Genomic DNA, 27,939 nt, shown 5'->3' with positions numbered 1-27,939 from the left:
TGATGACGGAAACATCTCTGATCACGCGAGTAAAGAATGATCTGGAAACTCAGCGCTGGTATCCTCGAACAATAAATAATGCTGCAGAGTGCCGATTTTAACAGGGCAAGTAAGAAGTGCTCTGACTCAAGAAGTTTGTACTTGCTTGCTTAACACCCTAGATGCAACATAAAGAGCTGTTGGGTTCAATCAAATAAATTCAACATCCAAATATCATTAAAAGAGACCATAGCCAAGTAGGTAGTCCCTATTGAGAAAAGCTTTGATAGCTTACACACAACAATCAAGGAATTGCTGACTAGAGTGAACAAGGGGTAGCCATTGCCCAAACAGAAATGCATTTGCGTGCCAATTCTGGAAAAGATAACTATTCTTCCTATAATACTAGTTGCATGGATTGAGCTAGTTAAAACTAAAAAATGGCACACATGTGCGAAGTGAAGGAACGGAATCAACTACGTTTGAGCAGGGAACTCACATATCTCTATACCTGAACTTCTGCCTGCTAAAGCTTCTAAAATTACACACACCGTGGAAATTCACTCTCAATCTGTCCCAAAAAATAGCAATCACATGGAAAAGGAAAATATTTCCACAGAGGAAAATCAACGCAGGATAAACTCATTAAACTTAGTAGAAACCACACAAGTGTCTATCAATGTATCAATGGCAAGCAAATCTGTACACCCGAATGCAAATAAGCATGCACTAGAAGCGGCCATCCAGCCCGATACGATCCTACCAGAGGCCTCCCCATTAGAAGACAGACTCCTCACAGAATATATAGACAAGAAGGCAATATCACTCACGTACCGGAAAATTGTCAATAATCAGTTAGAACCTACGCTACTACTATGGTAAAATTGGCAGACCAATGTGGGCGAGTTGGACGAAACTGACTGTCAGGAAGCGCTAGAATCTCTGAGGATAGTGGCGGTGTCCTCTATGCTGTGTCTAATACAACTCAAAGTGCATCACAGGACGTATTTTACCAGAGTGACACTGTGCAAGATAGTGAAGACCAATGACCAACTCTGCCTGCAACAATGTAGTGCCATAGGCAACTTTTACCACACACTATGGGAATGCCCTGCAATTAAACCGTAGTGGACGACAGTAATGAGCACAATTACACAGGTTAGTGCAAATCCTGTACTGCCTAAACAATGTCTCTTAAACATCTGGGAACCAACTGACATGAATCACACAGCCCAAGATTGGACAACCCTAGGTATGACAATAGCGAAACAAAATATTGCCAGACTTTGGGGGGCCGGTAATGCTCCAATCCTTGGAGACTGGTGTAAAGATATGGATATTGCCATAGCGGCTAAAAAGGCCATGTATGTTCAGAGCGGGTGCCCCAAAAAATGGGAACGGATGTGGGGTAAAAGGTATACATTCAGAGAAGGTATCTGTGCCCCACCGACCATAGATCTAGTTTCTGATGATGATCAATAGGAAGTATTGTATGTTCACTGATACACTTTACGATGTATGTCCGACGCGCTATGCTTGTATTCTTAAATATTATATAATGGAAACTACTGTCATATGTCATGCTGTAAATGTTACTACTACAAATTTGGACTTAATAAAACCGGTTTAAAAAAAGAAATCCGCAAACCTAACTTTATTAGGACTGAAACGGAATAGGCTAAGAAAAACCAAAAAAAGAAGGAACAGGAAGCTACAAGAAACAACTACCAACATTTTCACAATTTTTAAACCAGCAATTAAGGGGGTGGATCGACCTGAGAAATCAACAAAATGCATCCAAGTCTCTGGCTGAATTACCAGAGCTGAGACAAATCCCCCACAGATTGAAAATGGTGGCAGAACAACGGATCATGGTAAATTTAAAGCTGGGATCTCCATCAATGGCAACACCTTCATCAACCAAAACCTTGGCTGCAACTCAGGCAGCACAGGGGCAACAACACAAAACCCACCTCCTGTAATCACCTGGAGCACTGGCATAAAGAACAGAATAGAGCCTGACTCTCCGCCTTCAGTAATAACAAGAACCACAATTTTGCTGTCCTCAACTTCTGACAACAGGAACTGGAATCACTTAAAGTACTCCACTAAACAGATAAACTCTTGGATCGACTCAAGGAACAAAGGCAACTTTCAGCAGTCAACAGAAATCAGGCAACTTCAGTCAGCACCATATCCATTTGTGGCGGCAGATTAGGAAACAGGCCAGTTTGAACAGGAGAAACGTCTTAAGGCTTCTGCCCACATTTGACGACCTCAAACACTTGACGTCGGCTGAAATTGTAGCCACTGAATTCAGCCATCAAGAAGGGAGATTGAATGAAACTACAAATTGTCAAATGGTCAACTGAAGATACAACAAGCCTTATATTAACATGGTAGTATTTCTTTACAGCATAGGGCACATTTGTTCACCGAGTAAAGGATGCTAGATGTCCAACATTTCTACTGTCTGCAGGTGGGAAGCGAAGCAGAAGACCTAGCTAAGGAAGATGGTTAATCCACACACAGAGTCAAGGCTAAAGAATTAAATAAGCACAGTTTTAACACATCAAAGAAAATAATTGTTTTGTGGAATTAAGAAGTGGACACCAGTGTAACTTTACACATCCATCGAACTCTCAGGCTGCAGACTGGGTCTAGATTGTGATGTCTCTGAATAAGAATACAATTGCATACCAGATCTTCAAAAGTATCCGTATGATTCTCTGAGTGTGGATGCAAAGAATATCCTCTGTGATATTTTGGAATGTAGTGGGTTTAAAAAAGCTTCAACAGGATGCAGGCATAGAGGGATATGCAACATCACATGACCTGCTGCGTTTACAGGAAACGTAGAAAGTGGACGAATTTCCAATATGAGGTTATAAAGAAGTCTTAACAGCGACTAGTTAAGAAAAGGGGAACGGTCATTTGAAGGGGGGTTTGTCAGTTTATGTCTATTGAATACGCTTTTGAAGTAACTAGGATGGAGTTTGAATCACCAAACTTGCTTGAAATGAAAAGAAAATTGGGAGTTTGGTGACAGCTCTGGGCCAGTGATCATAATAAATATTTATATTAAGCCAAAACTGAGCCTGAAAAAGAATTATTGATGGACTTGAGCATACTTTACTAGCTCTCTCCAATAAATACGACCACACCACTTGGATACTAACAGGCGATTCTAACTTAAACCTTGTTATCCACCTGCGCAGAATTGAAGCTAGAAAATAATTTCACTTCAAATACCAAAGTATAGCAGCCAGGACCAGCTAGGTCACCTTTTTCTTACAGTGTTAGATGGCCTAGGTCTGCAGGCACTTAATGGCGCTTCTCACCAGACATTCCAAAGGCATATACCAAGATAACAAATAAGTGCTGGACTTTACTTTTACTTCCATAAGCCTGCTTGACAAAGCTAAACATTTTGCTATTGTACCACAGTGCAAAAGCAACCATTACCCTCGGGTCAAAGACCCTGCTAATGTTAACACTGTGGCGGAGCTTCTATCAGCTGTAGGTTTGCTTGCAGGCATTCATCAATGAAAGAGAGTTTCTCAGAACTCCTTTTTGTTACCATATTATAATGAATGGAATAAATCGGCACCCATCACCAAATGGTAAATCCAAGATCACATTTTTGTCTGGGGCGCAATACAAATGGAGCTTAAAGGATGCTTAAAAGGCCGAATGAGTCTCAACCATCAGAAGAAGATTGCAACAAAGTAATTGGTACTCTTAGGAATTAAGGGCCCAGAATTAAACCTGAAATAAAGAAATGAAGAAGAAATCAGGAAGCTCCTATGAAACATTCTAAGAAGGTAAATGAAAAAGGAAAACCCTACAAAAAAGGCACCGTGGGAGTCCAAACTAAGAGTGGAAGAGCAGAAATGTCTGGAACTCTTTGAAGCCTTCAACATCAACAATCAGACACTTTTCTGTTGCTTAATAAACCACCTGGAAAAGGGACAGAGCCAGATTATAGGCAATAATGTTGACAAGCAACATGGGTAGCCCACATCCAGCAGTTGTACCAGGCAAAGGACTTTGACCAATTAGAGAAGACCATGGCCCTCCCATATTGCCTTTTGTTTTTTTACTGTAAGGAATTAAATGAGCTAAGTATTATGTAACTGAACTGAACCTTCTATACATGAATTCTGTTCTCCACACTCGACACTTACATCAGGAATCAAACGGGTTCCGTTGTCGCTAAGTCACAAGACACTACATCTCCCCCTTGTTAAATAAAAAATGATTTTACGGATATATGTATACATATATATTACAACTCCTTGAAATGTCGCTGTGGAGCTCTGATTAAACGCCCAGATCGCATTATTTAAGGCTGGGGAGAAAAGTATCCATGACTGGCATTGGTGATGTAGGGTCAGATGCAGTAATAGGGCTCTCTACCGTATCAATTGAACCAGTCTCCTCTCTGACATCAGGTACTGGCGAATGATGAGCCTGAAGTGAAAAGCATCTATCGTAACAAACTTTCCAGGACGGTGAACGATCACCATGAGCCTATTACTAGTCACAACTTTGACAGGTTCAGCATCAAAGGGAGAGTCAGATTGGCGTTTTCTCTGTGGTTGCACCAATACTAAATGGCCTTTATTAAAAGCTATTTTTTTGCCACAGACGTTTGTCGGCATATACTTCAATCTTTTGCTTGCGGCACAAGTTTGTTTGACAAAGTTCTCCATCTGTTGTAGATCTTCTGTTGGCCTACTGTGGCAACTTGGCCATCATGGCTCTCCCAAACATCAAAGTTGCAGGACAGATTTGAAGAGCAGCATGAAGAGCGGACATCAGATCAAGCTTATCCAATGTAGCATACTGGATAGTCTTTTAAAGTGTGCTCATAAAGCGTTCCATATCACCATTCGCTTGTGGCCAAAGAGGTGTGCTTTTTCTGATGCTTCACATTGAGATGACTAAGAAAGTGTCTGAATTCTCAACATTTGAACGTGGGTCAATGTCAAACTTTAGAATTGAAGGAAAACCCAATGTTGCAAAAATGCCTTTAACCTTTCAGAGACGTTCTCATGAGTGGGCGATGAGAGATTTACTGCCAATGAAAAACCGGAGTATTCATCGATGACCACCATCAGGTGATGTCCATTGTCAAGAGGGCCAAAGAAATCAAAAGCGATTCTCTCACATGCATGTTTTTGCAAATCAGACACATTCAGGGCATGTTGAGGGGTTTTGGGAGATTAGCAATTGCACAAATGGCAGGCCTTAAACTTTCTTGCAACTTTCTCAAGATAAGGAAACCAAACACAATCTCTGAGAGCTAATTTTGTGGCAACAATTCCATGATGTCCTTCACAGACTACTGCAATTATTTGCTGCTGCAGACTCCTGTATGACAATGTTTAAGCCGCGCAAAGCAATGTCTTCTTGAGTAACGGACAGTTCATCTTCAGGTCTCGAAAAATCCACTCGCATTGTAGAGCAAGATTTATTCAGGACAAGCTATTTTTAGGGACTACTCACCGCCATTTCTGGTGAGTAGAAAATCCTCTTAACAGTTCACTTTATATAATCATCTAACTTTAGTCAGAGATGAAGAGGACAAACTGACTTCTGACCTCTTCCTCTGAAAGCAGAGCAAATAAGACAGCTAACAAGATTTAAAGGCATCTTTATTGCTCACAAAGTGAAAGAGCAATAAAAATGACTTTATATCTTATCTGGTCACATTTGCTGGCTATCGGAGACAGGTCAAAAGTCAGTTTATCCTCTTCATCTGTAAATAAACTGCTCTAAAAGAACGAAGATACTGGTTTCGACCGCTGAATATACTATTTGGTATTTGAAAATGCCACCAAGCAATAATTTTCTGCATAAAAGGAGACTGCAGTGGAGACAGTTGTGTTATATAATTTGTAAAGCGCATGCATGGCTGTTCTGATAAAGGGACGTCCCAGCGCGAACAGTCAAGAAAAGAGGATAAGAGAGGAAACTAACTATCATCAAAAGAGCCAGGTCTTCAACGCCCTTCTGAAGGTCAGGAGGTTTGGAATGCTTTTGTTGGAAAGAGGCAAAGAATTACAGAGGGCTGGTGCAAGCACCTTGAATGAACGCCTTCCGACTCTGGTTCTGTGGAATCAAGGAACTCGTGCCAGATGGAGGTCGGCCGAGAGTAGAGCAAGTGTCAGGATGTAGGGGTGGCACAGATCACTCAAAATCACTGGACCTGAGCCTGAAAGAATCTTGTGAGTAAAGCAAAGTGCTTTAAAATAAATTCTCTGTTCTATAGGAAGCCAGTGAAGGCGACACAGAAGGCCGGAAACCGAGCAGTGCCACTAGAGGGCAAGCAGAGCGGAGGTTGCAGCGTTCAGGGTACGCTGTAGCCATTTAGTCACTGACTTACTGGTGCCAATGAGCAATCCTTTGCAAAAGTCCAGCCTGGCTAGAACAGTGGCCTGAACATTCAGCTGGCGAATGTGGGGTAAAAAAAAAAAAACAGAATGAGTTTGAGGCCACGAAGCAAGCCAAAACAGGTTCCTGCAACAGAGAGTCACAATTATTCAATTCATTGACAAAACTGAGATGTTGCTAAGTAACAAAAATCAAGAGGTCCCTTGGGTCTGATCGGTCAAGAGTCTGTCCAGGGAGCTAGGGAAGCCCTCACAAAAGTAAAGTTTGGTGTTTTGTACAGACAGGAAAAAAAGATGAATTAGTCTAAACTGAAAACGAAAATAAAAAATAAATACATAATTTAAAGAAATTAAAAACACAAAATGAACCGGTAAGATCATATAGAAAATTATATTTTCTAAGTAAATCACTATATAAAATACATTTAAAATACTTTCCACCCTATTATCCTAAAATTCCAAACAAAATTTTAAAAAAATTATTCACATTTAAAAATACAACTATAAAATGAAATAGGAAACAGAAAAACTTACATTAATTTTGATATTTATGTTTATTTACATAATTATCTAATTAAAAAACTAACATTTGTAAAGAAAATCATGATCAATGAAAAAATATTTCAAATAATTCCAATCCTGTTCGCCTACGACCCCAAGCCACCAAAAAAAGACAAAAAATTTCACTAACACCCTAACATTTATCACCAGATCTAAAAATAAATGAAAACAAATAAACATACTTAGCATTAAAATAACACAAACACTTATATAACAATTAATAAACAATATTAGGCACTACATTTTAAAAAGGATATTTAAACAATCATTTACAATGCAACGGTTTCGCCTTTGGAAAAGTTAGAGCTATTGGCATTGTAAATGACAAAATTTGTATTTATGTGTTGGTTTTGAAAACAGATAAATAAATGGCACTCTCATTTACAATGCCAATAGCTGAAACTTGCGTAAATGCAAGACCAATTGCTTTGCATATGCTTGTTTAATGTCACGCTTCATACTGAAGACTACCTAGCTTTCTAGCTTCCCACGTTTTAGCAGATAGGGGGCTGAGATTCAGGGAAAATAAAAATAAGGTGCGGTTTCCATGGTCACACAATGTGACCACTAGGAAAGCTAGGACCTGAACTCAAGTTTGCATGTTTTAAAGCAAGCCAACATAATCTCTAGAATATGTTTAGCAAAAGGCATATTGACAGGGAGAAAATTTGCATTATGCTGGCATAATTAGCTTAATTTTGCGTTAGTATTGTTACACAGAACTCCAGAAATTATGCTATTATGCCACATCGCATGATTATTGGCTATTTGTGGTAACAAAAACTACAGCGAATGTGCTGTATTTGGTGTAAAAATACCATGAGTGCAGGGTAACAACGTGAATGACAGAGTTCAAACAGCTGTTGTTCAAGTTGCTTTTGTTTTTGTTGCACTGTTTTTTTTTTAGCACCAAATGCATTCTCGTGTCCAAAGTGGATGTAAGGGGGCATTTTGTGCTAAAATACAGTGCTGGGTATCTGTTTACAATTTAGCGAAATTTCACCCAACTGTGCAAAATAGCAAATCACACGATTTTTGCGTACCTACCCCTAAAACTGATCCTGTATCGCAACTGTACATTGATGTAGTGGTTTCTCCCTAATGGGGTGTACGATCAGTCGTCCACGTATTCAGTTATCCTCTTACACCTGTGTGATCTTGGATAAATGCCTAGAAGAGACTGTAAACCTTTATTTCCGCAACACTTTTTAGAGTACTTGGGGGGGAGGTGGAATAGGGTGTGTGTGTGTGTGTCTGTGTGCATGTCTGCCTGTATGTGTCTGCGTGCATGTGTGTATGTATGTATGTCCATGTGTGCAATATTCTGCATTAATGCACTGCTCTGCTTACCTATCTGTGTGCTTCGCCTGTTTTATTAGGAAAAGTTGAAAAGCAGCAAGCACTGTTTAAACCTCTTTCTTATTAATAATTCAATTAAAAGGGCCGAAAAGTCCGCAACGATAAGGATCTTTGTGACAAACAATGTTGTGGCTGTTAGGATTGTGTCTGGAAAAACAGTGGTGAAGTAACTAAAAGAAACATTGGCAAAGCCATAGGTCACAAATATGAGACCTAATGGGAGTTGTCAGCGCGTTTTAAGCAGCGAGGCAAAATCAGGAGAACAGAAATTCCCAAGACGACATAGTCTGGCTAAGTGGGGGGAAGTCGAGAGTGGGTCTCGGCTCTCCCCGTGCCAAAGTACATCACTGCATGCCAAGTACAACCTCGTGTGTTTGAATGGAGCAGAAACGGAAGTACCCGGTGCGCTGGAAACAAGTGGCATCGGTGGCTGTCACCAGAAGAGGCCTGTTCTTGTGCAACGAGGGCAGCTTCCCGTGTGCAAACGTGCATAGCAAGGGCGCATTTACTTGGATTCGCCTGCGGGCACTGTGCCTATATAACCCATAGCCTAAACAGTGGAGAGTGCAAACAGTAGCTCGTTGACGCATCCGCCCGCCGCGCGCTCCCGATAGGCAGGTGGAGCTTGGAATGGCGCGCACCCGCCCGGGGTGTCCAGGGAGGGCACGCGCGCAGAGTTCCACAGCTGCGGAATGTGGGGTCACTTAACCCGAGTGCCATTACGGATGCTGGTGCGGTGCCTAGTGGATCAGGTGTTTCTGTAAATCCCCATGAACCACCAGACGAACAGGTCCCCTGTCTGCCATGAGAGGGTCCGGTGCACCCTGGTTTGGGGAATGGGGGTAGGGAGAAGCCTGCAGCTTCCATGGAGAAGGCGGAGACCTGCTCCTCGCTCGGGACGGTCGGGTTCGAGTTGGATAAAAGCAAGGGGCACATTTAAGAAGAAACAATTGACTCAGCAAAAGCAATATTCGCCCCAGGAAAAGCAAACAGTTATTGCAATGATGATAACGACGGCCATAAAGGTTTAGTGCTTCCTCTGCACAGTATTTATCAGGTGCCTGTCTTTCGCGCATTCAATACCATTTAAAATCACATTCACTATAACTGTGTTCCGTCAGACGTGGACGGCGTGGAGGGGTGTAAGTTTGTTCTGCGTGCTAACCGACAGGATCAGGAGACATGACAAGAGAGGGGTAGCCATCAGGAGTGCTGCAGGTTCAGTGGCACCGGGCCCATGGATCCGAGGGGCCACTGGACCCCGAGTATAGCTGTATTTTACTACCACATTAGGGGTGGGGTACATTTTATATAATTGAATTGCAACCAAGACACTCTTTCTATGCCACTGCCTGGCCAGAATCACACGGTGAGCCAAGAAGCGCCGCCAAGACTGGAAAACGCCGTCCTTTGACATGGACCCATACACAGGAAGACAAAAAAATAAACTCCATTGGTGACCCCCCTCTCACAGAATACAGTGACAAGGACAGACACGAAGGCACATGCACACCTGGAGCCACTAACCTAGGGGTGCATGGTGATGATTAGTGCAGCAGGTGCGGTAGCAATGGGGCCGATGGGTCCACTGCATCCGAGATATTGTCTTGTTTTACTACCAGACTGAGGGAAATAAGACCCAATTTTATTGTTTGCATCAGGACCGTTGGCAGCCTCGCAACGCCACAGAAGTGACATGTAGATAAGGGGTGGCACGGGCAATATCACCAGACGAGGGTGCTACCAAGGAGACCCATGCCATCGACCCGCCTTCTGCTATTCTAAACGTTTCATGTTCCTGCATGCGTCAGCCCACATTTACAATGATAACATAAGAAACTGCGAGTCCCACAATGCAATGCGCGAAAACCCAGCAGTGGATTCGATGGCTCACCCGGATACCCAAAAGTGCTACGACACCATACAATTGCAACAAATTAGCGATGCAAATGATAATATCATTAAACAAAGGACTTCTGCTTAAAAATCGATTACAAATTTTTTTATGCCAGTGTGACGATGCCTACCTATAACATGGGGCAACCTGGCACCTACGAGTCTCGCAGCCTCCAGAAAACACGCGGCAGTTTAAGGCCAGAGCAGCTAACGCGTGCTGCACAAATAACAAATCAACTGATCAGAGCCAGCCAATTGCAACTCTTACCACCAGCACGGGGTCACAGAAAGTCTACTGACGCGCTTCTTCTAAAAATCACGTTGTGCTCAAATCTGCTCCAACCAAATGTAACTTTTTGTCAGACCAAGGAGAGAGAGTGTCCCCACTGAGGCAATCGCTTCATGGTCGCAATTTCACAATATCTGCTAACAAAACCATATTACCAACGGCCAGTGCTTTATTTGTGAAAGAATAGTTGCCAATGCCTGAAACTCGTTAAAAGTCCGCTGCGGGTGCATTTAAATGTCCGTGCATGTAATACCAGGACTGGAAGTTTCAAAACAGCCGCTTTAGTCCATCATCGGACACTCCCTCCCCATTATTCCACTTCAGCAAGTTCCTGTTTTCTACTTTTCTGAAGGTTTTGCCCTCTTTCTCTTCAGCCTCCTATCGGTTCTCTTTCTTCCCCACCCTACCCCATTTGCGCTCAGTAAATAAGAGATACGGAAATATAAACTCCAGCCACCAAAGAGAAGTGCCGGTGCCCCCACCAGCAACCACTGGCTTAAATTAAACACTGCTAATGGCTTAATCCGTATGAGGAAACAAAGAAGTCCCACTGACAAGTTCTGCCACCTCCTGCTCCTGTAGCAACGCTGTGTTTTCGGTGATCTGGGCTGCAGTGTTTCTATGTTCGTTTTATAGTGTCAGCTTCGAGGAAGGAAGGAGGCCCTCGGAGTTTGGAAAGCCCTGAGAGTTGTACTGAACCACGCATGCAGCTTTTAGGGTGGCAGATCTGCTCGCTGGTGTAAACTGGCTGCACCGGGCACTTTTTATAGATCTATAAATCCACATGGGACAACTGGATCCTGTAGAGTCCATTTTTGAAAGGTCAACTGGGACTTTTCACCCCGGTAAACCACCTAAAGTGACAGTCTCAATAGAAACTAGCCCAAGTGCAACAGCGTCATCACCATCAACAACAAGTCAGGTCCCGGGCCGGCAGCCAATCACAGCGCGGCCCGGGGAATGACTTCACGGGGGTGTCCCGGGCCGGCAGCCAATCACAGCGCGGCCCGGGACACACGGCATCAAGGGGCGGGACTTAAAAAAGTCAGAAACGCCCACGATTCGCGTTCTGACCGGGAGAAAGTGATTGACGCTGATGTCTTCCAATGGCTAGCCTCCATTTATGGAGCTAGCCAATGGAAGAAGGGGCGGTTTCAAGTCCCCACTATTGAGATAACATTAGATTTCGCTCTGGGCGGAGCAACTGCTATGCAGTTGCAACGCCAGGGCGAAACCTAATAATGACTATATTGTAACTCAATATTCTTCACACCTTACTTGTATCTCACAATGCACTTTACACTATATTATGTCAGAATACTGCCAGCCTGAACAAAGCCCATTCATAACCCGAGCTGCTATATTAGATTAACCGTGGAATATTCAAAGACTTCAGAGAAATAAAGCCCTGGTAATTTCAGAGCCAGGTATCATCAAAAAGTTGTGGGATCAAAGCCTTGCTAGGATGAAAACCCTGACCTAATGAGTCCTGGATGAATCAGAGAGACGATTAACCTAACATTCACATGAGAAAGCTGCCATACTTTTTCACCCTATCACAGGGCGCCAAATGGGACAAAGGATTTTATAGAGGACAAGTAGATTTAGAAAGTAGCCAGCTCATTAAACAAATAGATATTTCACAAATTTCCACACCCACTGACCTACAGACAAACTCAAAAGACAGGATTGGGAGGAGTCCTGTGCCTAATGATCAATAATAATGTTCCGGAAAATAATTTCCAAAATCCAAACTTCTTTTCAGAACATAATGTGCCGTTTTAATTCTTAATCCAGAAATACATTACAAAAATAAGGAAAGCAGACTCGTGTTTCGCCCAGTGGCCAACAGGCTTTTTCAAGGCTGACATGTTCAGTGCAAACATAATGTGGGATGAAACAAAGGAGACAAAACATTGATTCAGTATCAAGTGGATGGGAAAAGTAAGTGTGGAGAGACATGGACAAAAGAAAAAACAGAAAGGAAAAAAACAGAAAAACCACGGACAAAAGTTTAGGGGGATTGTGCAAGTGCGCAATAATAAAGAACAATAGTAAAGAGGAGGAAGAAAGAGGTGGAATAAGGGAAAAAACAAGGAAGAACAAATAATAAAATTTGACGATTTTACAAGTAGCAACAATCACAGGCCGGTGATATTGGATTAAATCAGTGAGCTAATCAACATGTTGTACAATCCATTAATGTCCAGGTCAACGTGATCACCATTGAGGTCACAGCTTGTCTCTTAATGTAGTAGACATATATACCATCATTGGGTAATAGAATGGAGAAGGAGAGAGACACCATTACAATTACATTGTAGTCGGTTAACCAATAAGAATAGTCTTAGAGTGATTATGTTCATTATTAGGGAAAAGACAATCTGCTCCTACACTACATGAACCTTGAAGAACAACAAATTAAAATTGTACTCTTATAAATTTGCTAATAACCTCACAAACCTCAAAGAAGTCTTATCCACTAAATTTTTTGACAGCAATGACAACAATGGCTTGTGATTCATTCTTAGCTGAAACACTAAATGCAAAGCTGTAGTGCCTTCACCTTCTACACTACCTCTCTCTCAACATAAGACCACACCAACCCCCACCGAACTGGCATCCTTCGTAATAAAACTTCTGGCTTCTTGAGCATAAGACAAAAGTGGAAGGGAACAATTTCTTCAGCTTCCCTAAAGTTTCAGCTTGCTTCTCCTCCCACCTGTACTTTGACCCTTTTTAAGTATGTTTCTTAAAGGCATGGCTAACTACATTATTCCGAACAAGCAGCAAATGGTATTCACAGAACATTGATCGTTATTTTCCGGCAGCTGAAAATTTTCAATCGCTTTCTATATATCTTCTTTAGCTGTAAGATCTCTCACTGGAAAGATTTGACCTCCGAGGTTACAAACATGCACTTCTCAAACTGGACTGTCACTCCTTTCTTTTACAGAATGGTTAACAATGGATCTAAAATTTTAGAATGCATCTAAAATGAGCCAGCATACACCAAGAGGCCATCCTGGAAAGCAATAACACCTTCAATGTCTCCAAACAAGCAATGCATCATCTTCTGGAAGATTGACACTCAATGCCAAGCCAAAGGGCACCATGGTGCAGAGAAATGCACCATTTGGTGTAATAAAGGTAGTGATATGGCAGGTTTCCCCGGTAAATACAATCTGGCGGTAAGCTGACACTAAGTTAATGGAAGAGAAAAACTGTGCCCTATCCAATGTAATCAGCAACTCTTGTAATATGGGTAGAGTATATCCGTCTGTGAACAAACAATTTGGTTGTTCCTGAACCAGAGTTCCATGTACAATCTTAACATTCCAATTTTTTTGAACCAATGGGCTAATCCATTCAGAATCACTGACCGGTTAAAGTAGCCCTTCATTACACAGGTCCTTCATCATTGTAGTCAACTCGTTTCTTACAGCCAAAGGAAGATGCTGTACTTGTCAAACTGGGATAGCATTTCACTTAAGCGTATTGTGATGAGGACAAACCTATCACCTTGCCCATCTCCTTGAGAAATAGACTCTTCTGTCATTACAATTATTCACTCACACCATCCTGAACATCCAAACAAATGTACAGAAGTCTGCAATAAATCTGTGCACACCACCGGATTGGTTGCATGACAAGACATTGCTTGGCTCGGAGGACATCCATTCAGTAGTTAAAAGCATCTTAGAAGGTGCTTGGGTTGGGCATGAAGAGGAAACATTTTAGAGATATCATGATTGTTCATTTGCAGATCCTCAGTCCTCTAGTATAACTATTGATTTTTCGACCCGCCGCACTAGTGGTCCAACCGCCCTATAACAAGTAGGGCAGTCGGACCGTTGCTAACGCCAGAGATCCACGATCCCAGGCACTCTTGCAGTTGTCTGAGACCCCCTAATATGCTGGATGTGCTGCTTCGGCACTGCCAAACATATTAGGAGTTTCCACAACACCACAGTTTTCATGGCGGTGAGCTCACCATGAAAAGTGTGGCAGTGAGGAAAAGTGGGCACTACAGGGCCCCCTGTTTCCTCTGCGCCACAGGATGCACGCAAGAGGGCACATGGTGTGCCCCCCTGTACGCATGCACTCCCAGTTCCTGCAGGGTATGGGCTTTATAGTCCATGCCTGCAGGAATGTGCAAAGACGTTCCCACTGCTGTGCCTCGCCATGGCTCACGTATGAGCTTTAGCACTTCTGCGAGCCAAAGTCATAATAAAGTCCTAAGTAAAAACCTATAGCAAACAAAACTGCAGAATGTAGCTTACTCACAAAAAGGGCTCTTTTAAATTACTTCAAAAAGAACAAATTTTACTGTTACTGGAGAATAATGTTTGACACCATCAGGAAATCGGTGACAGGACACCACCAAACAAGCAAACCTACGGGAGACAATTGTTTTTCTCAGAAGCTGTCATGACAGAGGTGTCTCACGGTCCACATTAACTGTTCAGGGATGGCTGTTTAACAATAAGTATGGGAACTCTTTTTGTAAAATAACAGGCATGTAGGTCCATAAAAATCCCACCCACATCGACTTGTGTAATATTCATATGTCCGTTCAGGTGAGTCGAGGGGGTAACAGAGAGGAGTGCAGGAGAGTTTCATTTAGAAGCAGAGCCCTGATCATCTGAAATCCTGGTCGCCTTTAAAATGGACAGAGATGGCTCCTCTGAAAGAAAGGTAGGATGATATTGGGGCTCTTTTTTTGTAAAGCGCCAATAGTGCAGCAGGTATTGTGGCACTGGGGACAGGGTTGTGAGGTGCCACTATAGCCTAAATGTTACTGTCGTATTAGCAACAAAGGTGGTGGGAACCCTATTTCTTTGCTAACCTTAGGGCAGAGGTCACCCTTTGTGCACAGGGAACAGGGTCTAAGTAACATGAAGGCCAAGGTGTGGGGCTTTTCCCACTTTTTTTGCTTACTCAAAGGGGCAGACAGCCTGCTTTGAGCCTCAAGCCTAGGAGTGATGGTCCAATGGAGTGGGCAGAGAAGGCAGCCTACTTTGCAGTAATGCAGGTATCAATAGTGCTGTAGGTGTAGTGGCACCACAGTCCAGAGGTGTCATTTTATTTTCTAGTATTAGGGCCAAAGGGACCCCTTCCTGAAAAAAAGGGGCAACAGGTGGGAGTTTGTACTTTTTAATTAAAGGAACCGGCTTTTCCAACTTTGGTTGGAGAGCGAAGCATGATGGGGAAGGGGTGAAAGAGGAAGAGCCCACGACTCCGGCCGCAGCGATCATTAATGCAGCAGTTGTACTAAGATGCGGTAGTCTGATGGGCTCACAACTTCCTAATTATGGGGCACAGTGCCTTTTTTACATTTTGTTTAGTATATTAGCTTTGGTAAATGAGTTCTTTTAGAAGTATCATGCTCAGTGTGGATTATACACTACAGAAAAAGTACCCCTGAAAATCTCAAACTCTGGCCCTTGACCTCAGTCCTGTCCCAGCGCTATTCTTGCCATAAAGTTTTGGTGGGGGAGCCTGCATTCAAAACATGTTGCTCAAGGAAGGGGGGGGGGGGGGGGGTTCAGAACATAAAAGTTTGACCTTTCAGCAATTCACCGAAGAAACAACGACTAAAGTGCAGTTTTGGTCAAGAATTAAAATAGAAGAAACTCTAATAATGTGAGAAGCAAACCCAAACTTTCACACCAAATGTAATGCTTATGGCCTCACAATATTTATAACAGTAACTAAAAACACAAAAGTGCAAAATGTAACAACCTAATTAAACCAGTAAAAGATAGAATATTCACAGGTGCCTCTGTCAAAATGGTAAGGGCAGTGTGATATGATTTTTTTTTAAAGTTTTTTAGAATGCAAACTACACCCGAGGCATTGGATATCAGAGGGCTTTACATGAGCACCAGTTTCGTTACAGATGAACACATTCATTGTTGTTAGGCACTGAGAGATTAAGTTATTTGCCCAGAATCACAGGATGTTGATCAGTGTTGCTGAGACTCTAACCCAGTTCCCGAGGTCGACCGCACATGCCGTAAGGCTACATCCTCTCCTCAAATCTCATCTTGAAGATGATTTACAACATTTCTAATTGCATCTCTTTCACTAAGGATGTCATTATGATCATTGCATTTGGGTTGCGAGTTATGGTTTGCATGGATATTGTGTGAGTAAATATTTGAGGTCCTAACCATCCATAACTTACGAATGGCAGTGTTTTTTTGGTTTTCATTTCTAATCAGAACTGCACTTTAACTGACTTTATTAGGTGAATATACAGATATACATGGCATATACGTAGTATGGAATACCAATTTAGCTTATGGAAAAACTAAACATTTCTGTTAAACTGAAGGAGATAACCATCCATAGCCTGAATTGTATTACGTTCAACAGGAAACTAAATCCCAGCTTCGACTTCACTTAACCCTATTATGTTCTTTTTAGTAAATCTTTTTACTTTACTGTAAGTTTCCAATTTGAGAACACTGTAAAGTAATTCACTTCAGGAAACATGGTATACAAAAATGAAATGCCTTACGGTTTAATAGGAATATTGTTGCTTCACATGCAACATTCCTACATCCAGTGCTCATGACAAACTGAGCTCTTTCTGGGCTGCCTTACGGCAGCGTTGCCAATCAACACAGGGTACAATCTAAAATGTAGAAAACAAACCCAAATGTTGAAGAAATCACTTTAAAATAAAAAAATTAAAGGAGTTTTATCAGATTTTTATATGACATTTGTTGAGTAATTAACATTAAATCTTTCAACGCATTTCTGTCTTTTGCTCGGAAGACCAGTAGCTCAGCTCGCAAGTTTTTGGCCTGCTCACCTTTAAATAAACTCCCAAACTGGACAAGCTGCAATAGATGTTATATTTTGCCTAACGTACAAAATCTTGTTCAGGTAAGCAGTGTTTTCAAAATGTAAAATTAATATTTTTCTTAACACATCCACTGCATACATATATCCCTACAGAAGACGCATCAGAATTTTCGCCTATATTCTAGTGGGCTCTACCAGCTTTTAGACAAAATACTTGGACTACACAAACTTCTCTGACCCATTCTCTCATGAACAGACAAGGGAGTTCTAAATGGGTTTTTATGATGTCCATTCCTAAGACTCACACTTTGGAGTGATCTCCATGAAAAGATTGGAGAATATGTGCCACGTATACAGTTATTAGGAGCATATAGACATACATTGTATCAGAACTCTCAAGTTACCCATGTCTGTGTATGAGTAGCTCAATAAGCCCAGGCCTTTTCTCTGCGACCTATCGTCTAGATTTCATAATGTGTGAATCAGAATTACAGTGGACAGAGGCCCATGGAAAGTTTGGTTTGGCCAGGATCAAGTTTGTTGCTAACATACTAGACCAGAGTCTTAAGCACACTGCTATTTACTTCGCAAGCTATACATTTAACCACCATTTTAAATGTTGGTAAATATACAGCGATACTGGAATCTCTAACTTAAGGATGTAGAGACATTTAGGACCAAATTTACGATGGTAAAGTTCCTACTCGTTAACTTGTCAGACAGGTGGAGATCTACCACTGTGGCAAAGTTCTTATGGAAAAGTTTAAAGAAAATTGATAGCATTTATTAATTGAAGTATTTTAATATAAAAATAGAATAGGTAGTTCAGCCTAGGACTAATAAAATGTTATATAACTGTAATCAAACTAATATTTAATTAAATAAACAAGAACAATATATGCAATTTTTAATGTTACATGTTAAAATTATTCATCTTTAAATAGGAACTAGAACGTTTTAAAATATTGAATTACGTCATTTTGAATATTATTTAAAGCGTATATTAAAAATATATGTAGAAGTGCAGAGTGTAATATGCCATTTATAACCTTTGTTGAGTGGGGGAGGAGCAAAGACTCACGCGAGGTTAAGCTGCGAGTGCATCACGATGCCACTCATTTCTCGCAACGATAGACATAAATAGCATATTACATTCTGCATATTCAGTTTATGCCTAAATATTTTTCAAGGTTGTTTAAGAAAAAGACATTTAACCAAAAACACAAATTGTGCAGACCAGCCGTTGTGATCAGTAGGGAAACTGTTTTCATGGGACAACTCATTTTAAATACAAATCTGTGAGGCTGTTGAAAATGTTTTTTATTAATATCACATGCAATCACTGTAGAAATAAACTGCAATTTCAACTTTCTACTATAGTAAAGCATGTGTGAATATACATTTATCAGTAGAGATGCATTAAGGCACAGTATTGCACTTTCGTTGCCAAGACACAAATACATAAATGTTAACATAATTTAATTATGTTAACATTTTCTAATGGAGTGTGTTGCAGTACCAAAGAGTGGCCATTTATGATGCTAAACTCACTCCAAGGCTGGGATGAAGTCAGAGCTATAAGTGGGCAGAGTCCTGCAGGTGCTGAGCACCGGCAGTTCTAAAGAGCAGGTGCTAAGACAGGTCCCTATTGGACTCACCATTTTTGCCCTCACCCTCTGGGTGAAAAATAAATCTCAACTCTGCAACAGTACCACTCTTCAATGCCTTTGAGGTAACTTCAGAGACTCGTTATAGCTATTTCAGTCTAACAATTTCAGAATGGAAGCATTTTCAATATTATATCAAATGAACCAATAGTTGTTGCCTATTTATCTTATGCACCTAACAACCACTGACAAAGCCAATAGTTCTGGCTTGTTATAGGCATAATGTTTCTTGTATTATAAATCTGGATGCAATGACAAGCAGCATAAAAACAGTCGAGCAGCACACTAACCTACGCAGATTTTCACCGTAGGAGTTTTTAAACCACTCTCTTAATTACAGTGGCCCCGTCCCTTGGAGAGACTACGACCCTTTTTTTCATCCCACCTAAAGCCCTAGCTGGAGTATATTCGTACCAGTTTTGTGACCTTTAGGGCTGCATTAACTTTAGAAGTGTATTTTGTAAAAAGCAATGGTGTTGACGCATTTGAGAGTGTGTCTTATCTATCATTTTCACGGTTCCATCTACTACTATGATGTATATTCAATTGAGATAGAAAACGGTGGTGTGCATGGAAGTTCAGCATTTTGTAGTATAGGTAGCAGCAAAACTTCACGTTCCGCAGAATGCGGTCTGTGATCAGTCCCTATGTAGGGTAAGAGGGAGGCTGGGATTACACATTCTCCTCGTTCCACAGTTTACAACTAGTCCACATCACCAAAATACGGTGGCAACTATTCACGTGGCCAGGCCAACGAGCAGCCCTGCCCAAGGAAAACAGACTAGTTCCTTCTATTTGACTTGGAGAAACGAAGAGTTAGAAAACACACTCCATAAAAATATGCTACACAACTCAACCAGAGTTTCTCAAGGACCAGCAAAGTGTCCTGCGAAGAGGAGCAACATATTCAGAGATTCTCAAAGCAGTGCTTCTTGGGCATCTCTGAATAGGCTGCCGCACTGTCCTTGGTCGCCATGTGTAAGTGCGCATTGCGGGGCCGTTCCACACAAACGGCTCCAGAAACCCGGATATTGCCTCAAGCACAATGCTGTGGATTTCTGGAAACGTGTGGTGGTCCTAAGACTCCCGACGGATTTTTTCGCACTAAGCACGTACACTTTCTTTACCCTCCCCTCAGGCCTTCTTATTTTTAATTCCCGACGAGGGACAACTGTCCAAAAGCATGCGAGCTTTCAGTCAGCTTTGGGGTGAGGGAACATGCCACACGCAGCTGAACGAGCTCCAGGCCTCTATTCGCGCGTGAAACGTAAACATTCGGACAAACGTTACCTACGTGCTTGGGGGGCGCTCGCTCCGGTTCGCGCTCATACAAAAAAAAATCAACGGGCGGGAAGTCGCTGTACGTGTTTTCGACTGTCTAGCCAAACGCCAACCATAGAGTTCAAACAAAGAACTAGAGCGCCAACCTCTTCTACTGAATGGCGGAACGTGGGAGATGATGGTTGAGTACAAAGTGCCTACTACCCACCCTCCAAAATCACATTAACTCGAACTGAGCAAATTAAATAAATAACCCTCTCATGCCACGCCCTGAAATTAGTCGTTTTTCCTAAGTTCGGAAGCTTCTATTTTTTGCATCTTTGGTTTAGGATTTGTTTTTTATTGCAAATGTATTGGTGCTCCGATTGAGCTGAATGCTTATTGACGTGCAGAGATAATTGTTGTAGTCACCTATTTGTGTTGTTGTGTGGGCTGGTGTCGTTTTGGCTTTCTTTTTCCCGAGACTTGCGCATGTTATGGGCCTCTTTTGAAGGGCCGTAGTGCTTGTTTTTACGTTGAGTGTGCGTGTGGGACCGGTGTACAGAGAGCAGACGTGCCGACTATCACGCAGGTAACAAAGCGCCTCAGTGAGCGAAGCGTTATTACTTAGAGACGTCGCATAGTATAGACGTGTTCATCATGAGCCACTTATGTTGTTTTATTTTATTTATATAAAAACAAGCTATTTCCCACTTTTTTATTTATTAAAAGTAGATGTTTGCGAATTTCTTTGCTTTACTTTAACATGGCTACGTGTTGATTGGTACCGGCGGTCTGACGGAAACGGGCTGCCTCCTTTAAAAAAAAGAAAATCCTTTCAAATATCAGCTGCACTGTGTGCTAACACGTGTCGTTCGCAGCATTTATAAGCACGTGTTACACTGTGTGGGGGCCCTGAACCGCTTGTTCACACGAGTCCCACACTACACTGTGCGGTCGGCAGGGTATTGTCTGTTTTGATCCTGTGTGGGGAGTGTTTCTGTGTCATGCGGCTGGGAGGTCCACGAGGTGCGATTTTGGGTGCAACAAGCCCAAAAATGTTTGTTTCTTACTGTCGATTCTATCAATGTGAAGTGGCAAAAAAATATATTTTTAATTTTTTAATTTCTGTGAGTTGTGGGAAAATTTACTCTCTCTTGGGGTGGTAAAGATGAGAGCACAATGTGCTTGTTAAAATACCCCTCACACACTAAAAAAATCCAATAGTGTCATGCTTCATCATTGGGGTCTTCCCGTCCCTCTACGGGGCGGGGCGTGCTACGACCTGGCGAACTACGCGGGAGCACTGAAGATGTGACAAGGCTATGTGATGGTGCAGGGTGAGGTGTGTCAGTGAAGTGTAGGGACCTAATGCTATGTGTAAAAAACAAAAAGTTAAAAATCCTCTGGCTAGTGGAAAAAAACAATTTATTCACTTCCCTAGCTGGGGACGTTAAGAAGGGGGTTTTGGGGTAGAGCAAATAGCCACTACCTGGTCTACATGTTTCGTAAGCAGTCCCCTACTGCTTACTCATCAGGACCTTCTAATGGCCCCTACAGAAAAATAGCTCAGTTGCTAAATATAGTAAGCCTGTCGTCCTAAAAACTAACAGTAAAAATAAACTGATAGTTTTATGCTTTAGGGCATGAGCTGGCCCAGAAAAGCTAAGTTTCTCAAAAAGAACCTAAATAGGTCTCTGTAAGAGAAGGAGAAGAAAACAAAAAGGACAAATCTTTACCATTATAGTTGTCATTCAATTCGAGACACGACATATATTTAGCGCCATGATGCCCACGGGTCATTCAAGTTATGCCCAACTCATAAAGGTTATAGTTAAAGCTTTATGGACAGAGTGATGGTACAATCTGCCATCCCCTGTGTATCCGTTTACATAACGAACATATTGTTGCCCCACATAATTGAGGGCGGATTCATATTACCACACACATTCATTCATAACTCGATGCCCACAAGGCCTCACACACAAGGTAAAAAAAGAGGAATTCATTTTTCAGTTGGTCACTGGCGAAGTTATCTACCGTGTTGGTATCATGACCAATATGCATTAAAAACCATGACGCTCACACCAAATGTCAATACAGAAATTCATACATACTGCTGAGGCGGAGTGAATATGCCTCATGAGCTGGCAGTCGATAGGTATCTCAATGCGGTAATCTGTAAGGAAAAAAGCCGCGCCCATAATGTCAGAGCACGCATCCTTACTGCAATGTTGCCGTTAATCAAAGACCAGGGTTTTAACGACGTCTGGCAGCGTCTTTTACTTACAGAGGCGGCCATCTTAGGTGAGCGCTCTAGTCTTTCCACATCCTTCCGGCGCCCAGGGAAGTCATAAGCAGAACCGGGCTTCCTACGCGAGCACTCTTCAGGGCGGCAGGACGGATAGAAGTAAGGTATTAACCTTGTGCGGCTACTGTAAGTAAAAGACGCTGCCAGACGTCGTTAAAACCCTGGTCTTTGACCAACTGAAAAATGAATTCCTCTTTTTTTACCTTGTGTGTGAGGCCTTGTGGGCATCGAGTTATGAATGAATGTGTGTGGTAATATGAATCCGCCCTCAATTATGTGGGGCAACAATATGTTCGTTATGTAAACGGATACACAGGGGATGGCAGATTGTACCATCACTCTGTCCATAAAGCTTTAACTATATCCTTTATGAGTTGGGCATAACTTGAATGACCCGTGGGCATCATGGCGCTAAATATATGTCGTGTCTCGAATTGAATGACAACTATAATGGTAAAGATTTGTCCTTTTTGTTTTCTTCTCCTTCTCTTACAGAGACCTATTTAGGTTCTTTTTGAGAAACTTAGCTTTTCTGGGCCAGCTCATGCCCTAAAGCATAAAACTATCAGTTTATTTTTACTGTTAGTTTTTAGGACGACAGGCTTACTATATTTAGCAACTGAGCTATTTTTCTGTAGGGGCCATTAGAAGGTCCTGATGAGTAAGCAGTAGGGGACTGCTTACGAAACATGTAGACCAGGTAGTGGCTATTTGCTCTACCCCAAAACCCCCTTCTTAACGTCCCCAGCTAGGGAAGTGAATAAATTGTTTTTTTCCACTAGCCAGAGGATTTTTAACTTTTTGTTTTTTACACATAGCATTAGGTCCCTACACTTCACTGACACACCTCACCCTGCACCATCACATAGCCTTGTCACATCTTCAGTGCTCCCGCGTAGTTCGCCAGGTCGTAGCACGCCCCGCCCCGTAGAGGGACGGGAAGACCCCAATGATGAAGCATGACACTATTGGATTTTTTTAGTGTGTGAGGGGTATTTTAACAAGCACATTGTGCTCTCATCTTTACCACCCCAAGAGAGAGTAAATTTTCCCACAACTCACAGAAATTAAAAAATTAAAAATATATTTTTTTGCCACTTCACATTGATAGAATCCACTTGTTTATGCATACCTATTAGGAGGGTGATTCTATCAGTACCTCTCCACTTCCTCTTGTGTTTTGGTGTTTCTTACTGTCGCCTGGTTCTAGGAGTACATCAGTCAGCACAGAAGTTGTCAGTGTGACCCCAGTATAGCTCTACTAGTAAACATTGATAGTGTGTATTATTAAGCACAATAATGTAAATCCCAAAACATTAATTTTGCATTTATACATGCCAACATCTTGATATTAAAAACTGGAGATTTTGGAGAAAAACAATTGGGGGCTAGTGTTTTTGACTTATGTTGAAGTGCAGGGGAGAGGCAGCTGAAAAAAACGCATTTGGGGCAAAAAAAACAAGCATTTGCAAAGCAATAGGTCTCGCATTAGGAAAGTGGGAGCTATTGGCATTGCAAATGCTGAATTGTATTGGGTATGTGTTGGTTTTGGAAAATGGTGTATTAATTTTATTGTTAAATATAATGGTAACTGTTTTAATGTTTGGAAATGTGCCACGTATAGTATTTGTAATGTAATATGTGTTGTGTTGTGAGTGAGCGTGTTATTGAGAGTGAGTGGGAGAGTAATTTAAAGATTGTGAGTGAATTAGACAGTGGGAGAGTGTGTTGTTGAGAGTGTGGGGATGGGTGGATGGAGTGCGGGGATGGATGGATGGAGTGCGGGGATGGGTGGATGTGTCTTGTAAAGCGCACTGCTGCCCTGAGGCGTCGTGGCGCTGTAGACCGCTGGGGAACCCGTCCTGGCTATCCCTGTGAGAGGGTCCCTACTGGGTATCTCCAAGGTGAAACCAGGCATCCCCGGCGAATGTGGGGGGCCGTTGTAGAGATGAGGCAAGCTAATGCCCAGAGTTGCCGAGTGTGATCCCTGGTTAGAGTAGGCAACGAGGCGAGAATTATGGAGTCCGCTGACCCTGGTCCACGACCCCGCCGCGTCGGGAATTGAACCCTGGTCCCGGGCCGTTCACTGCTTCCGGGTCTGCCGCCTCTAACCAGTAAGCCACACCACTCCACATGGATGGAGTGGGGGGGGGATGGATGGATGGAGTGGGGGGGGATGGATGGATGGATGGATGGATGGATGGATGGATGGATGGAGTGGGGGGATGGATGGATGGAGTGGGGGGGATGGATGGATGGAGTGGGGGGATGGATGGATGGAGTGGGGGGATGGATGGATGGAGTGGGGGGGATGGATGGATGGAGTGGGGGGGATGGATGGATGGAGTGGGGGGATGGATGGATGGAGTGGGGGGATGGATGGATGGAGTGGGGGGATGGATGGATGGAGTGGGGGGATGGATGGAGTGGGGGATGGATGGATGGAGTGGGGGATGGATGGATGGATGGAGTGGGGGGATGGATGGAGTGGGGGGATGGATGGAGTGGGGGGGATGGATGGAGTGGGGGGATGGATGGATGGAGTGGGGGAATGGATGGATGGAGTGGGGAGATGGATGGATGGAGTGGGGGGATGGATGGATGGAGTGGGGGGATGGATGGATGGAGTGGGGGGATGGATGGAGTGGGGGATGGATGGATGGAGTGGGGGATGGATGGAGTGGGATGGATGGATGGAGTGGGATGGATGGATGGATGGAGTGGGGGGGATGGATGGATGGAGTGGGATGGATGGATGGAGTGGGATGGATGGATGGGTGGAATGGATGGGTGGAGTGGGGGATGGATGGATGGAGTGGGGGGATGGATGGAGTGGGGGGATGGATGGATAGAGTGGGGGGATGGATGGAGTGGGGGGATGGATGGATGGAGTGGGGGGATGGATGGATGGAGTGGGAGGATGGATGGATGGAGTGGGAGGATGGATGGAGTGGGATGGATGGAGTGGGATGGATGGATGGAGTGGGATGGATGGATGGATGGAGGGGGATGGATGGATGGATGGAGGGGGATGGATGGATGGAGTGGGATGGATGGATGGATGGAGGGGGATGGATGGATGGAGTGGGGGGGATGGATGGATGGAGTGGGATGGATGGATGGAGTGGGATGGATGGATGGGTGGAATGGATGGGTGGAGTGGGGGATGGATGGATGGAGTGGGGGGATGGATGGATGGAGTGGGGGGATGGATGGATGGAGTGGGGGGATGGATGGAGTGGGGGGATGGATGGAGTGGGGGGATGGATGGAGTGGGGGGGATGGATGGAGTGGGGGGGATGGATGGAGTGGGGGGATGGATGGAGTGGGGGGTGGATGGATTGAGTGGGGGTGGATGGAGTGGGATGGATGGATGGAGTGGGATGGATGGATGGAGTGGGGGGATGGATGGAGTGGGGGGATGGATGGATGGAGTGGGGGATGGATGGAGTGGGATGGATGGATGGAGTGGGATGGATGGAGTGGAATGGATGGATGGAGTGGGGGGGATGGATGGAGTGGGGGATGGATGGATGGGGGGATGGATGGAGTGGGGGATGGATGGATGGAGTAGGATGGATGGATGGAGTGGGGGATGGATGGATGGATGGGTGGGGGACGGATGGATGGATGGAGTGGGATGGATGGAGTGAGGGGATGGATGGGGGGATGGATGGATGGAGTGGGGGATGGATGGATGGAGTGGGGGATGGATGGATGAGTGGGATGGAGTGGGATGGATGGATGGAGTGGAATGGATGGATGGGTGGGGGGACGGATGGATGAAGTGGGATGGATGGATGGAGTGGGGGGATGGATGGATGGGAATTTACAAGAGAAGCGGGAGGACAGCGCATAACAATCAGACTAACAGATCTGAGACATACTCGGGTGTTTTTACGGTATGATTAAGTATCAAATGAAAAGAACCTATGGAGCGCTACAGTAGACTTCACGTTAGTTCGAGATAGAGACTGGGAAGGAAGGAAAAAGCACCAATTAAAATCCGGTGCGTGTGGTCTCTGTGAGAAAGCTAGTCGCGCACAGCTTAGAGTAAAGGGGCACTTACTGGGAAGGCTGAATTAAAATGCCAGTATCTTGAAAAATAGCTGTATTGTTCAGGTTCGAAACTCGGAGCCGATTAATCTATTAAAGGCAAGTGAAAAAGGATCAGGTGGGCTCAAGTGTTCAGAGCCACACTTTTAGCAGAGGCGGCAGATTTACTTAATATTTTAGGATGAACCCAGGTCACTGAATGAAGGCCCAGGAACGGAGAGCGGAGCGTTTCCTGCTGCTACGGCTGCCTGCGCTGAGTGCGAGGAGGAGCCAGTGTGGGGGAAGTTAATTAAGGCAATTACAGCTGGAGGAGACAGCCTCGGGGAGGAAACTAAATAGAGCCGGCTGTGAGCACTTGAGTGTGGATGGAGCTGGAGGAGGTAACCCTTTCAGTTCTTGCTGTGGTCTATGTTAATGAAAAGAGAGAAAAGGGTTATTTCAACCCTGAGTTTGAACAAATATATATTCCTAATGTAAGCTGGTAAAGAATTAAATTAAACATATTAATTAGTAAACAAAATAAAGGAGGAACGGAAGTTAGTTTATCCTTAGAGTGGAATACAGGGATTTACTCAGGGCCTTGCTGGGCCCCTTATCGCTCTGAAAAAAACATTGACACTTACATTGAATAAAAAGGTGTCAGATGGTACATTTATCAGTTTTAAGGGTGCTACAGGATGGCATTCCTATAGTCCATCATGTTAAGTCCAAGGCAAAAAATAAATGTGAAAAACAGAAGAAAAAAGGATAGAAGGAAAGGACAGTGTTGGGGAAGCAACAGACGACTTTGGGGTGGGCGAGCATGAATGTGAGTGGGAAGAAGGAACCAGGGGTGAGAGCAAGAAAGTACATTAACTTTTTCGAGTGCTTGAAGCAGAAAGAAAAAAAAGATTTTCCAGGTGTGGAGATGTTAAGGGATACAAGCCACCCAATCAAAATGCTAGTAAATAATCCACGCTGCAGGGGAGGGACAAACAGCGGCCGAGAAAGGATCCCTTTGAAGTGGCCGTCAAAGTGAAAGCAATTAGATGGGAGGAGAATTGAGGTCAGCGCGCACTGCGCACGCTGGGGAAGCCTGTGGGAGGGAGGCTGATGGCTTGGATGTGTGGAAATGCGCGTGCTTGTTTTCACATGAACTGTTTGAAATCCGCCTGATGGTTTGAGTACTTTTTTGCCTACTAAAATTCTCCCCTATCCATTCCTTGCGGAATGGAATAGGCGAGACCTAAAAATCGGGAGTCTCACATCTGAATCGGTCCTTTTGGTATGCAGCATGCAACCGCACTAGTGGAATCGTAGTCCAAACAAGCACCGACCCTAAATTCTCATAAACGCGCAAACATCACT

At 43.4% G+C, this 27,939-nt stretch overlaps 2 protein-coding genes across 3 annotated transcripts in view; one reads left to right on the top strand and one right to left on the bottom strand.

Moving 5' to 3' along the window:
- LOC144817743 (uncharacterized) overlaps positions 1–20,387 on the bottom strand; it is a 322,716-nt gene extending 302,329 nt beyond the window's left edge. Inside the window, exon 1 of one of the 2 annotated variants that reach the window (XM_078674523.1) lies at positions 20,260–20,387. The gene's annotated coding sequence lies outside the window, so the exon portion shown is untranslated. Of the gene's footprint in view, positions 1–20,255 lie in introns of both variants that reach the window. The other variant, XM_078674522.1, reaches the window with a different exon arrangement.
- Positions 20,388–20,713: 326 nt separating this feature from the next.
- Positions 20,714–27,939, top strand: part of LOC144817742 (uncharacterized) — a 262,795-nt gene continuing 255,569 nt past the window's right edge. The window contains exon 1 of the mRNA XM_078674521.1: positions 20,714–20,817. The gene's annotated coding sequence lies outside the window, so the exon portion shown is untranslated. The remainder of the gene's footprint in view (positions 20,818–27,939) is intronic.

The sequence above is a fragment of the Lissotriton helveticus genome, chromosome 2_1, assembly GCF_964261635.1.
Source record: "Lissotriton helveticus chromosome 2_1, aLisHel1.1, whole genome shotgun sequence".
Lineage (NCBI taxonomy): Eukaryota > Metazoa > Chordata > Amphibia > Caudata > Salamandridae > Lissotriton > Lissotriton helveticus.
Note: the sequence above shows the minus strand (reverse complement) of the source record. Positions and strands in the feature narration are given on the sequence as shown.